The sequence below is a fragment of the Mobula birostris genome, chromosome 22 (assembly GCF_030028105.1).
Source record: "Mobula birostris isolate sMobBir1 chromosome 22, sMobBir1.hap1, whole genome shotgun sequence".
In the NCBI taxonomy this organism is placed as follows: Eukaryota; Metazoa; Chordata; class Chondrichthyes; order Myliobatiformes; family Myliobatidae; genus Mobula; species Mobula birostris.
In genome coordinates this window covers 61,796,504-61,808,956 of record NC_092391.1, presented here as the reverse complement: position 1 = coordinate 61,808,956, position 12,453 = coordinate 61,796,504, and positions in this window count along the sequence as shown.

Genomic DNA, 12,453 nt, shown 5'->3' with positions numbered 1-12,453 from the left:
TAATTGAATTGGTTTGGCACAACATTGTGGGCTGAAGGGCCAGTTTGTTCAATATTCTGCTATTTACTTACAGCCTGTTACACCACAGGTGTTTAGGGCAGCAATGAAGGTCCTCCACTTCTGTCTGGTCTCGGTTTTGGCAGTATTCCGGGCTTCGTTCATTGTGCCAGCATTTCACTAATGTTACCCATGCACTCCCAGGTGGAGACTCAGGAATACTGCCCACACAGGTACAGAAAGATTCTTCATTGCTGTTTCTGTAACGATTTTGTTTTACCATTCTGGGTTGTTCGCCCTGGGCTGAAACCCCGAACCACGAGGACTGGTGGGCCACTTTTAATCTGTCTTTTGGCTTGTTTTGCATGGCTGACACTACCAAGAGCCAAAGCATAAAGCCCTGGCTCCAGCCAGCAGAGCTGTCCGGGTCATTGAGGCACACAAGCCTCCAAACCACGACAAGGTGATGATCCTCTTGAAGGTCCATGTTCTATGATCTGTGTAAAAAACCTACCGCTGACCCCCCACCCCCACCCTCCCATGAAAATTCCCTCCAATTAGTTTAAAATGATGCCCGCTTGTATTAGGCAATCTTGGGAAGTAGTGTCTGGCTGTCCATTCTATACAAAGGTCTTAGTCACCCTAGCTACCTGTGTATATATGTGCCGAAGACTTTTGCACAGTACTGCAGTAATTCTATGTGTTGCACTGTACTGCTGCCACAAAAAAGAACAAATGTCATGACATATGTGAGTGATGATAAACCTGATTCTGATATGGGTCTCTATTGTGGACTGAGAGTTGGAAGGGGGCAGGAAGAGGGGAATCATGGTTGGGAAAAGGGGAAGGGAGAGGGGAGAGAGTGGGAAGCACCAGAGAGACATTCTGTAATGATCAATAAACCAATTGCTTGGAATCAAATTACCTTGCCTGGTGTCTCAGGGCTGGGTTTGTTCGAGGCACTCCTTCTCTGCCACCTGTCCTGTACCCCTCACATGGCGCTCCACCCTCGCTATTCCCAACATCCTTTGCTCCTGCCAATCTCACTTTCTGCTCCACATTGACAAATACGGTACTGTGCAAGAGTCTCAGGTACCCTTGCTAAACAGTATATATGTGCCCAAGACTTTTGCTCAGGACTATATGCCTTTTATTATCTTAAACACCTCTATCAAGTCACCTCTGATTCTCTTTCACTTCAGACAAAAAAGCACTAGCTTACTGAATTTTTCCTAATAAGACATGCTTTCTGATAAAGGCAGCATCCAGGCAGACATTTGAGAAAGAATATGTGTAAGACATTGATGAGACCTAATTTGGAGTATTGAGTGCAGTTTTGGCCACCTACCTACAGAGAAGATGTAAATAAGTTTGAAAGAGTACGGAGAAAATTTAAAAAGATCTTGCTGGGATTGGAGGACCTGAGTTACAAGGAAATATTTAATAGGTTAGGACTTTATTCCTTGGCATGTAAAAGATTGAGAGGAAATTTGACAGAGGTATACAAAATTATGAGGGTATAGAAAGGGAAAATGCAAGCAGAATTTTTCCACTGAGATGGATGGGACTACAACCAGAGGTCATAGATTAAGGGTGAAAGGTAAAATGTTTAAGAAGAACATGAGGGGGAACTTCTTCACTCAGAGGGTGGTGAGAGTGTGGAATGAGCTGCCAGAGCAAGTGGTGCATGCAAGCTCGATCCCAATGTTTCAGAGAAGTTTCGATAGGTACATGGATGGCAGGGGTAAGGAGGGCTGTATAGGTTGATGGGACAAGGCAGATTACATGGTTTGGCATCTACTAGATGGGCTGAAGGGTCTAGTTCACAGTGACATTTCATTGATTGTTGGGTTCAAAAGAGGTTCACAAAAATGCTTCCGGGATTGAAAGGAGCATCTGATGCTCCTGGGCCTGCAAATCACTGGAATTCTGAAGAATGGGGGGGGGATTTCATTGAAACCAGTCGAGTGTTGAAAGGACTCAATAGAGTGGATGTGGAGAAGATGTTTCCTATGGTGGGGAAAGCCTTGGATCAGAGGACACAGCCTCAGAACAGAGGAAATATCAGAATCTCCTTCTTGAACAGAGATGAGGAGCAGTTTCTTTTGCCAGAGATCAGTGGATCTGTGGAATTTGTTGACACAGGCCACTGTGGAGGTCAAATCATTGGATATGCTTAGGGCAGAGGTTGATAGATTCTTGATTAATCAGGGCATGCAGGGATACGGAGTGAAGACAGGAGATTGGGGCTGAGTGGGAAAATGGATCAGCCATGATGAAATGGCAGAGCAGACTCAATGGGCCAAATGGCCTAATTCTGCTCCCATGTCTTATGGTCTTCTGGAAGGAGCTGTTTTCATGTATAACTCTGCGACTCTAGGACTCAGGGGAAGGAGAAAAGAAATTGATCGCACATTTAAATTGGCAACAATAACGTGCAGGACCATACGAAGCTGCAGAGAGGAGTGGACTTGGTTTAATACATCACGGGCACATCTCTCTCCATCAGCAGTAGCGTCTACAGGAGAAGCTGCCTCAAGTAGGTAACATCCATCATGAAAGATCCCCACCGTCCGGGCCGGGCCATGCCATCTCCTCACAGTCCCCATCAGGCAGGAGGTACAGAGGTCCCAGAGGCCCACTTCACCAGGCTCAGGAACAGCTACTTCCCTTCAACCATTTGGTTCTTGAAACAACCCATGTATTCCTATGGCAACACCTTGAGCACTTTACATAGCAATTAACATATTTTTACATATAACCTATTATTAATTTATTTTAAATTGCATTTATTTATTTACTGAGATACACGGAAGAGGCCCTTCCGGCCCTTCAAGCTGCACTGCCCAGCAATCCCCCGATTTAACCCCAGTCTAATCAGGGGACAATTTACAATGACCAGTTGAACTACCAAGCAGTACACCTTTCGACTGTGGGAGGAAACCAGAGCACCCGGAGAAAACCCACACGGTCACGGGAGAATGTACAAACTCCTTACAGGCAGTGGCAGGAATTGAACCCGGGTCATTGATACTGTAAAGTGTTGTGCCAACCACTGCTTAAATGAACAAGAATGCTTAATCAAACAATATAAATACAAAATCACTCAAATATTATTGAAATATTAAATATGCAACAGTATTCTTTCATGGAAAATGTTGCATACATATATGGTAAATTTTGTTTTTTCCTGTGAGCATTGTGTATCTGATGCTCTGTGACTGTGATGCTGCTGCAAGTGGGTTTTTTATCCCAGCAGTCTGGACGTGGACTTGAGCAGATGGCAATAAACCTGACTTTGAACTCGGGAGACAAAATGGCCTCCTTCTATAACAGTGTTGTCATTGGGTGACTCTGATATTATTGAACTGGCAACCGAACACCGGCAGAACTACTTTTGCAATGTTCTTCAGGGGAAGACCATAAGATATAGGAGCAGAATTAGGCCATTCGGCCCATCGAGTCTGCTGTGCATTTCCATCATGGCTGATCCATTTTCCCTCTCAACCCCAATCTCCAGCCTTCTCCCCATATCCCTTCATGCCCTGACCAATCAAGTATCTATCAACCTCTGCCTTAAATATACATAAAGTCTTGGTCTCCAAAGCTGCATGTACCAATGAATTCTACTCATTCACCACCCTCTGGCTAAGAAATTCCTTCTTTTCTCTCTGAAAGGACCTCCCTCTATTTTGAGGCTGTGTCCTCTGGTCCTAGACTCTCCCACCATAGGAAGCATCCTTTCCATATCCTCTCTATCGAGGCCTTTCAACATTTGACAGGTTTCAATGAGGTCACCCTCATTTTTCTGAATTCCAGTGAGATCAGTCTCTTTCTCTGGTGGAAGGCACTAGAGGTGCACAAACTGGTGCACATTGTCTGGGCTGAACAGTCCAATAATTCTTCTTAAAAAGAACCAGCAACACGCTATCAGATCAAGCTTCGGTTTCCAGTGAGGATAGAAATGGCAGCCGCGAACAAAGCAGCTTGTTGTTGGCCTTTCCTGTGCTCGGCCTAGCTGGACAGCGTTGATTATTACTTGTTGAAAGGGACTCCCGGCCTAGCACAGAATCGGGCCCATTGTCTACGGACCACTGCCCATATGCCCAACCCAGGGGGCTGGGCAACACATCAGAATTCTCCTCCCCTCGCCCACCCCCCTACTGCCTCTGCCAACTCCCTCCGTTAATTAGGACACTGATTAAACAAAAGTGAGTCAACTTTAAAGTGCGATGCAAGACAATGAGAGGGGGGCTTTGTGGCAGAGGTGTGTGTGTGGGGAGGAAGGGATCTTTCATTGTTTAATGTATAAAGCTCAGAACATGTCAATATAAAGACAACAACAGCTGCTTGAAAGGCGACATACAAAGAGCTGGTTAACCCCTTTTGAAGGGGGGAAACTAAGACTTGTTGCTACAGAGGTTCAGAAAAAAGATCTGTCATCGCGTGATATGCAAGGCAGCACCAGTATCCTTCGTTTAATTATTTGGCAATGGAAAACTATTTGTACTGTTCTGAAAGCTCGATACAATTAACTTTGGAGACAAACAGCCCAGGTTTGTATTGTGTTTCCCTGCCTATTTGCCTTGGCTGATCTCGGGCGGGCTTCAAGCTGCACACTTTCAGCATGGGGAAGAAATGGATAGTAAGCAGTCATTGTCCAACTGACACTGAGTTCTGATCAACAGCGCAGTGATGAAATACGGCTGAATTGTCGTAATGAGTGACAGCCCCAGGTGTAATAATAAACACTGGAAGTTCTACTTCCTTAAGCGCATAAAGGACAGCCACTAGGCAGGGGACAATTAGTCATATTGATCCTATTTTCATTCATTGTCCTGGCACCATTATAAAGCTGCTTTGCACACACATTTACTCTTAATGGAGAGATATACTAGGCACAAAGTCTTGTCGGACTGTTTGTCAACCTGCCTCAGGACAGCTGGTGGCTTGTTTGAGCTCCCTAAGTGTCTGTACCACGGGTAAACACTGAAAGAGGAATGGTTACAGTTTCCATCCGCCGCTCTACTGAAGCAACACACACAATGCTGGAGGAACTCAGCAGGCCAGGCAGCATCTGTGCAAAAGTGTAAATAGTCAATGTTTTAAACTGAGATCCTTCTTCAGCACTGAGAAGGAAGGGGAAGATCCCCCCACACCCACCATTTTATTCTAGCATCTTCCCACTTCCTTCTCAGTCCTGAAGAAGGGTCTCGGCCTGAAACGTTCATTTCCAACGTCTGTAGACTTTCTCATGTTTGTGCTCCTTTGAAGACCAAGCTGGATTTATGGGTAGGTGTCTTACACCTGGCTGTTGGCTGTTCGGAGTGGAGGACGTGTATTTGGAATGGCATTGAGGCCATGCATTAGGACCAACTAAAACCCTGGCAAGGTCACCGATTCTGCTTCGCCCACCTAGGGGCTTTCTGGCCAACTGTGGAAGATGGCAAACTCAGGAGATTCTCAGTATGTCGGGCACCATCTATGAAATGAGTAGATAGTTGATATTTCGGGTCCCAGTCCTGATGAAGTTTAAGTACAAGTATTCAAAGTTCGAAGTAAAAGTACAGATGTCACCATATATATTGCAGGCATTCTTAGTAAATACAAAGAAACACCACCGAATCAATGAAAAACTAAGCATACTAGATATTAAATAATCAGTGTGCAAAAGACAACAAACTGCAAATACAAAAAACATAAATAATACTAACAAATAAAGCTGAAACATGGACTGCATGTTCCTCTCCATAGATGCTGTCTGGCCCTGCTGTGTTCCTGCAGCATTCATAGCAGAGTGCATTCCCACCTTGGCTTCATCAATCGTCCCAGAACTCACAGAACAACCATGGAAGCAAATTATCCTTGCAGACTGCAGGTCGTGCTGACAGGATTCATGGTGTCTGTAGGCAGTATGAGTCTGAAACCTATTGAATATTGTCAGGCCTAGATAAAGTGGACATGGGGAGGCATTTCCTAAAGTAAGGGAGCCAAGGACCAGAGGGCATAGTCTCAGAATACATGGACATTCCCTTAGCACAAAGATGAGGAGGAATTTCTTTAAGTAGAGGTGGTGAATCTGTGGAATTCATTGCTACAGACAGTTATAGAGGCCAAGTCATTGAGTATATCTAAAGTGGATGTTGATAGGTTCGTAATTAGTAAGTGTGTCAAAGATTATGGGGAGAAGGCAGGGGAATGGGGGTTGAAAGATTTAGAGAAAAATACAGCTCAGAAAGAGGCCCTTTGGCCCATCTAGTCCATGCTGAACCATTTAAACTGCCTAGTCCCATTGACCTGTGCCTGGACCATAACCCTCCACACTCCTCCATCCACTTACTTATCCAAACTTTTCTTAAACATTGAAATCAAACTCACATGCACCACTTGTGCTGGCAGCTTGTTCCACACTCTCACCACCCTCTGAGTGAAGAAGTTTCCTCTCATGTTCCCCTTGAACATTTCACCTTTCACCCTTAACCCATGACCTCTGGTTGAGGTCCCGCCCAACCTCAGCGGAAAAACCCTGCTTGCATTTACATCAATACTCCTCATAATTTTGTTTACCTCTGTCAAATCTCCTCTCAATGTTCTACATTCCAAGGAATAAAGTTCTAACCTGTTCAATCTTTCCATATAACTCAGAATGGACAACACCTTTGTAAATTTGCTCGGTACTCTTTCAACCTTATTTACATCTTTCCTGTACATAGGTGACCAAAACTGCATGCACTGCTCCAAATTAGGCCTCACCAATGTCTTATACAATTTCAACATAACATCCATCTCCTAAACTCACGAGGGAAGGTGTAGCATTCTCGATGACAGAAGGGTTCAATTCAGCTCCTGTGTCTCATGGACAACTCTTGGATCTCATGGAGTGGAAGGAGAGGCTGGGGGCGGGGGCACGTAGGTGAAGGAGGTATCACTGCCTTCTTTCCACGTTGCTGTTCGGTAAATACCACACTCCACACACACCCCAGACACCCTCCAGCCGTCCACCTGCTCCCCAACCTTCACCATGCCACACTACCACCACTCTTTCCCCACACACTCCTTCTCCAGTGAAGAAATAGACATAGCCTCAAACAAGCCATGTCACTTCCTGCTCATGAATATTCAGCAATCATTCCACGACGAGGTGGCAATTGCTTTTTTCACCTATTGTTTTGGTCTGCCTTCAAGGGTGGAGATTAGAGACAGCAGATGTCCAATCTGGAGCAACAAACAATCTGCTGGAGAGATGAATGGGTCGAGCAGAATCTGAGAGGGAACAGTACAAGAGCAGACCCTTTGGCTCACAAAGTAATTCTGAACCAGTCAAAAACACCCAAACACTAATCCCCCTCTACCTACACAATGTCCATATCCCTCCATCTTCCTCACATCCATGTGCCTTTCCAAACATCTCTTAAAAGCCTCTAATGTATTTGCCTCTACCACCAGACCAGGCAGCACATTCCAGACATCCACCACTCTCTGAGTAAAAAAACTCATCCCTCACATCCCCCTCTCACCTTCAATGCATGCCCTCTGGTATTGGATATTTCCACCCTGGGAAACAGATACTCCCTGTCCACTCTATCTATGCCTCTCATAATCTTATAAACCTCTATCAGATCTCCCCTCAGCCTCTGGCACTCCAGAGAAAACAACCCAAGTTTGTCCACCCTCTCATGATAGCACATGCCCTCTAAACCAGGCAGCACCCTGGTAAACCTCTTCTGCATCCTCTCCAAAGCCTCAACATCTTTCCTATAGTGGGGTGACCAGAACTGTACGCAATACTCCAGATGTGGCTCAACCAGTTTTATGAAGTTGCAACATCATGTCCTGACTTTTGAACTCAATGCCTCAACTAATAAAAGCAAGCATTCCATAAGCTGCCTTAAACACCTTATCGACCCGTGTAGCCTTCAAGAAGTAATGAAGCTGGATCCCAAGATCTCTCTGCTCAGCAGCACTGTTAAGGATCCTGCCCTTGACAGTGTAATGTCTCCTTGCATTTGAAATTATTGATATTTCTGTCCAAAGCCACAGTGTGCTGGGTGAATCGTTGGGTCAAACAGCATCTGAAGGAGGAAAGGAATTATGGATATTTCTGTCCAAGCCTACAGTCTGAGTGGTTCATACAGCACAGGAACACGTCATTCAACAACGTTGTGTCAAACCAATTTATCTTATGGCCTAACTAAATGAATCACCTCTGCTGACACAATAGCAACATCCTTCTATTCCCTGCTCATTCATGTGCCTATTGAATCAGAATTTCAATCAGGTTTATTGTCACTGTTTTTTATGGTGTGTAATTTGTAGGTTGTGGCAGCAGTAAGTACAGTGCGAAGACATTTCATTCATTTATTATGTGCCTTGTTGTATGACATGGGCAATCGTGGTCTTTCCATGACCATGACTGTTCTTGGCAATTTTTTCTACACAAGCGGTTTTCCATTGCCTTCTTCTGGGCAGTGTCTTTACAAAATGGGTGGCCCCAGCCATTATCGATACTCTTCAGAGATTTTCTGCCTGGTGTCAATGGTCACATAACCAGGACTTGTAATAATCACCATCTGCTCATACGACCATCCACATCTGCTCCCAAGGCTTCAGGTGACCCTGATCAGGGGACTAAGCAGATGCCTGGTCTAGCAGAGGGAAGGAACACCTTACACTTCCTTTGGTAGAGATGTCCCTCCACCACACCACCCATTTATCTCATTACCTAGAATTAAATTCTCATGTTGCATCAAAGTGACACTGTGCTGGCAGATGGAAAAGACAAGATGCCGGAGGAACTCAACAGGTCAGACAGCACCTGTGGAGGAAAATGAACAGTCTGCATTCTGGAGTCAAGAAGAAGTCTTCATCTGCTGCTGCAGCCCAGGAGAGGAGTTGGTATCACATGGCGTCCATGCTCAGTTGGGGCAGGACACTCCCATCAGTGCTGCCCTCCAGTGTTTGATCGGTGGAATGACAAGCTGGATAGTGAGTGTGTGTGTGTGTGTGTGTGTGTGTGTGTGTGTGTGTGTGTGTGGCTGTGTGTGGCCCCAGAGGAACTCTGTTTAGTTCAACTGTATTCATGTATGGTTGAATGATAATGAAACTTGAATTTGATTTGATTTAAAATATCAGCTGTTTATTTTCCTCGACAGATGCTGCCTGACCTGCTGAATTCCTTCAGCATCTTGTGTGTTGCTCCAGATTCCAGCATCTTCTGTCTCTCATGTCCGTCGAGCCGCTGTATTCTGATTGATTGGTAGGTCCTGCTCTGAGACCATTCCCTGTGTTCCAAGTGCACGGAGCCTCATTCCTCTGTCACTATTCAACCCCCGCCACTTGTTTTTTAGCCTCATGATCAGTGCCTTAGTGAGAATGGAACAAACTTGCACTCAACGTCAGTAAAACCAAAGAACTAATTTATGGAGTTCAGAAAGGGTAAGACGAGGGAACACACATCAGTCCTCATTGGGGAATCAGAAGTGAAGAGAGTGAATAATTTCAAATTGCTGGGTATCAATACCTCCGAGAATCCATCCTGGGCCTAACACGGTAGTGTAGTGGTTAGCACAATGCTTTACGGTACAGGAGACCAGGGTTCAATTCCCGCTGCTGCCTGTAAGGAGTTTGTATGTTCTCCCTGTAACAGCGTGGGTTTCCTCTGGGTGCTCTGGTTTCCTCCCCCAATCCAAAGACATACCAGTTGATAGGTCATTGTAAATTGTCCCGTGATTAGGCCAGGATTAAATTGGGGGGAGTTTGCTGGGTGGCAGGACTCGAAGGGCCGGGAAGGGCCTATTCCATGCTGTCTTCTTCTTCTTCATGTGCCTTGCGCGTTACACGCTTGGGCGATCATGGCCCAAGCTCCACATCGAACGATCGCTCGCAGCGTCAATGGTATCTCGCACACTTAGATCTGTTAGTTCTTTCACAGTGTCCATATATTTTCTACTTTGCCTTCCTCTGCCGCGTTTCCCAGGCATACGGCCTTGTAATGTAAGGCATTCTATTTCTCCCTTCTTGATGACGTGGTCCAGGAATTTAAGTTTCCTCTCATTTAATGTTCTCATTAAAGATCTCTTTGTCTGGGCACGTTGGAGTAATAATTTTCCATGTTGCACTTTGTCGAATGCTTTAGTGAAATTAATAAAACATAAAAAGACATCATTTTGATATTCACTTGCCCTTTCTGAAAGCATTCGTAGTATGAAATAACACAATAAAATAAAAAAAAATTGATGCTGTTACAAAGAAGGCATAGCAACGGATATATTTCATTAGGAGTTTGAGGAGATTTGGTTTGTCACCAGAAGCACTTGTAAATTTCTACAGATGTACCGTGGAGAGCATTCTAACTGGCTGCATCACCGTCTGGTATGGAGGGAGGGTGGAGGAGGCTACAGCACAGGATGGAAGTAAGCTGCAGAGAGTTATAAACTCAGTCAGCTCCATCATGGCCACTAATATCCGTAATATCCAGGGCATCATCAAGAAGTGATGCCTCAAAAAGGTGGCACCCATCATTAAGGACCCCGTCACCCAGGACACGCCCTCTTCTCATTACTACCATCAGGAAGGAGGTACAGGAGCCTGAAGATACACACTCAATAATTCAGGAACAGCTTCTTCCCCTCTGCCATCCAATATCTGATATGTGACGACATGTGCCAGTGATATTAAACTAGATTCTGATTCCGATGGAACAGGATGGTGATGGCCATTGAGACCATCATGCCTGCACCACCTCTAACGCTGGCCAATCCAGCTTCCTTCCTCGATCACCGGGGCCTCCAATCTGCTGCTGTAGTCTTACACAACGTCTTCCGACAGAGATAGGAAGCATTCTTGCTAATAGAAGGGCTTCGCCTCTGCCGCCAGATGGCTAGCATTAGCTCACACGCTGCAAAATGATTCTTGACATTGAACCTCGGAAACTTTATTTCTCTTTCCGTGTGGCTGAGAGGGATGTGGTGACAGCTCTCACCTGTGATCAGCTCATCATCAGATGACTGACAGTCTGTGGCCGACCTGGCTCTCCTCCCTTCGGATTTTGCCATGCATTTAAAAGCCAGCGAACAGAGAACTTTTATTCATTCAGTTGAATAAACATTTAAAATAAATGTTTAACTGGGATTGATGAATGACTTCTATTACATAAATCATTTGGAATTTTTACTATCTGACTACCCAGAGACATCAGGAAGCAAAACGTTGGCTTTGTTGATTACAGTATTGGCTCCTAGCGTTTGTATCTTTTTGATCCAGAGCCTCGAGTCGTACAGCACAGAAGCGAGCTCCTCAGCCCATCATTTTGTACTTTGGAAACTTAGGGCAGAGCACAGGATTAAATTTCAAAGTAAATTTTATTATCAAAGGACATCGTGTCACCACATACAGCCCTGAGGTTCATTTTCTTGTGGGCAACAACTCTATAGAATAATAACTGTGACAGAATCAATAAAAGACTGCCTAACTTGGGTGTTCAACCAGAGTGCAGATGCCAACAAACTGTGCAAATACAAAAAGAAGAATCAATAATAATAAACAAATAAGCAATAAACATCGAGAACATGAAATGGAGAGCCTAGGTGTATCACAAGGCTGTGTGCTCAGCCCTCTGCTCTACTCACTTTACACTTGTCACCGTGTGTCTAAGCACAGCTCCAATGCCATATTCAAGTTTGCTAATCACACTGCTGTCATTGACCAAATCAAAGGTGATGGCCAATCAATATGAGGAGGGAAATTGAAAATCTGGCTGAGTGATGCCATAACAGCAATCTGTTCCTCAACATCAGCAAGACCAAGGATCTGAATACTGAGGTCGGACGGAGGAAATTGGAGGTCCATGAGCCAGTCCTCATGGTGGTGGTAAAAGTCAGCAACTTTAAATTCCTCCGTGTCATCTTTTCACAAGACCTGTCCTTTCATCACCCACAACACGCTGGAGGAACTCAGCAGGTCAGGCAGCATCTGTGGAAACGATCAGTCAGCGTTCCGGACTGGAACCCTTCGTCAGGACTGAAGAGGGAAGGGGCAGAGACCCTATAAAGAAGGTGGGGGGAGGGTGGGAAGGAGAAGGCTGGTAGGTTCCAGGTGAAAAACCAGTAAGGGGAAAGATAAAGGGGTGGGGGAGGGAAGCAGGGAGGTGATAGACAGGGAAGGTGAAGAAGGAATAGGGGAAAACACAATGGGTAGTAGGAGGAAGCAGAACCAAGTGGGAGGTGGTAGGCAGCTGGGGAGGGGGCGGATGAAATAGGGATAGGGGAAGGGAGGGGGAGGGAATTACCGGAAGTTGGAGAATTCTATGTTCATACCAAGGAGCTGGAGACTACCTAGACGGTATATGAGGTGTTGCTCCTCCAACCTGAGTTTAGCCTCATCATGGCAGTAGAGGAGGCCGTGTATGGACATATCAGCCGCTAAACTCATAATTCCTACACCCCGTACCGCTCTGTT